Here is a 2,707-nt window from a genome sequence, read left to right on the forward strand (position 1 = left end):
GAGGGGCAGATGGTCAGCAGTCCAGGTTTGCATAATCCCAACACAGAAAGAAATACCTAAGATACTAAAAATCGCTTCGAAGTTCTAAACTTCAAAATATAACTAGCGCATAAACTTTAAAATTTAGTTAATAACAATAGTAAAATATATATAATTTTATTGAAAATAAATCAAAAGAGTATAATAAGTCTAATTTAAAACAATAGAGAAACAAGTAAAGTACGAAAACCCGGAAGCTTAAATGTCTTCACAAATAAGCTTTACATATTATAATCAAAATGTAGAATATAACATTAGTAACTGAAAAGTCTTAATTATTTTTCAGTGCACTCAGGGTTCCGGCAATGAGGTCAGCAGCAGCATCATCCCATACATCATCTGCAATAAAGCGATTTCCCCAACTCCTCCACACAACCCATAATATCCACTCCAAAACAGAGTGCGAAAAAAATACTCAAAAAAGTGGGTCTGCCTTGGTGGTTGGCCACCAAATTGGCGACAAAAAATTAACGATTTTTTTTGGTGCCGTGTGTTTGCCATTCAATTAATATAACTAATGAAAAAGCAGCTAACTTTGGCCAGCCAACTGGCAACTGCCAGACGAACTGTGTCTCAATTAAGCCGAATCTCTCGGATCTCGGATCTGCCGTGTAATAAAGTTGCTCAACGGCTAGTGGACGTTGTTTCTGCTCTTTAAGGATTGCCAATTTATGATGTAGTCATGTGGGGGAAAAAATGTCAGCCTTGTAGATGTAGATTAGCAGCCAATCCCCAGCTGGGAGCCTTGGCCGCTTCGCTTGATTGGAACACGCTGCAAATGCCAGCCAGAAAATACCAAAATGTCAACTTAATTATGTAGTTGTTGTACATTGTAAAAAACAATTAAAAAACATTTATTTCTCTGAATTCAATAATAACTTTGATCCAGACCTAACTAAACCTAAAACGCTCTTTAAATATGTTCAATAAGTAAATATGAAGTTCTGACTTAGTATAAATTAGTTCAGCAATATTAAACTTAGGGAAAACATTTTAAACAAATGCAGAACCAAACCTAAGCTACTGAGTAAGACTTCCAATTAACTTACATCCAATTGTCTGCCCACCTTTTCGTATCCGCCTCCTAGGCCTATGCAAATTTTCCAACTCCGAGTTCACTTTCTTTTCATTAGGATAAAAGCATAGACCAGGAAATCAATGCATTTCGAATGGACTTGGCGGCGACTTCATTAAGCGGCCGTTCGATTACAGTTTGCGTGCAGCAAAAGCGAAACTTTTCCCGCCGTTCGGGTGGGTGGCTGTGGATGGTTCGATTTCATTTGGTCATACTGGGGAAAATCGAGAAACACAAGCGACGGAAAGCCGCACAAAAAAAGGGTTAAAAAAGCAATAAATAAAACAAGTGGCAGCCACGGCGACAGCAACGATATTTGGTGAGTTAGGAGGATTGTAGTTGGGTGAGGGGGATTCTGTGACAGGCAAATCGCCAAAAGGAATACCGTGGGGATGCTGCTTTTCCACCCATCAGCCCCCGCCCTCGAGTGTGTGTGGCATTTTCATTTTGTAAATTTGTTTTTCTTGTTCCGTTTGGCTTCATTTCCGTTTCCGCCGCCAGTTTTCTCGTTTTCCATTTGCCAGAACAGAAAGTGAATGTCCCTTGCCAAATCCACCCAATCATTCGCTGTCGATAAGAAAGTGCGTGTGAAAAGGGTTCCTTCTTGGCCGCATAAATTTGAATTATAATATTGCAGTCCTGTGAAGCAGAATCATCCGGACTGGTCAGGAATCCACACTCCTTGCTGGCTGCAATTTGTGTGCGGAATATGTTCCGGCATATATTATGGAGATTTCTTCCGCCCCAATCCGAACCGCCGACTTTTGCCAATGCATGATATACTCACATATCCGAGCGGGGATTTGCCTAAATCAAAAGTGCGTGCTCTTGAATTTATCAAAGGTGGATGGTCCAAGGAGTCAAGGATTCATCCTTGGTCCTTGTGTATATACATTTTTTTGTTTGCCCGTCTGCGGTTGCGGGCTTGTTTGTTTGGCAAGCGCCGTGATTTATGGCACAAAGTTTTAGGAGCGCGTGCCAAGTCCTCGGGATTAGGAAAACTGCCCTGAATCGGCCATTAGAATCCACACAATTTGCTAGTCCATTTGATAACAAAATAAGAAAAGAAAACCTAGGTCTCGCAGAGTGCAAAACATGACACTTGGCGTTTATGTTAATCACCTGCCCGAAAGCCCCAGCAGCTGCAGCCCATCTCCACTTCCAATTCCGATGTTCTACAGCCATGTTGACAATGACAAATACGCACACGACTCCGCAGACCATGTCCAAGTACTTATATGCATATAGTATCCAGGAGACACATTTGCACTTTTTGGCTAGCAGGAAAAGTGCAGCTAATGAGTTGGATTGAACATCGCTCGGGAACTCATTAAACCAGCCAGTTGTAGCTAAAGAGCTGAGAGCTAAGAGCTGCGAGCTACGAGATAATGATGAATTTCCATAAGTCGCCGCAACAGAACGCAACTCGCCCATTAATCTTGGCCAGCGACATGAAATGGGAATGGATCGACTGGGTTCTGGCATAGTGTCTGGGTTGCTGCTCCTCCTGCTCCTTGACTTCACAGTGTGTTGCTGAGGCTTCAGAGGATGAGAATGAGGATGAGCATGAGGATGTTGCTGCCCGCTGTTGTG

At 42.2% G+C, this 2,707-nt stretch overlaps 1 pseudogene; it reads right to left on the reverse strand.

Moving 5' to 3' along the window:
- Positions 1-1,229: 1,229 nt before the first annotated feature.
- On the reverse strand, positions 1,230-1,835 carry LOC121467549 (annotated as a pseudogene).
- Positions 1,836-2,707: the final 872 nt, after the last annotated feature.

The sequence above is a fragment of the Drosophila elegans genome, unplaced genomic scaffold (genome assembly GCF_018152505.1).
Source record: "Drosophila elegans isolate 14027-0461.03 unplaced genomic scaffold, ASM1815250v1 contig_476, whole genome shotgun sequence".
In the NCBI taxonomy this organism is placed as follows: Eukaryota; Metazoa; Arthropoda; class Insecta; order Diptera; family Drosophilidae; genus Drosophila; species Drosophila elegans.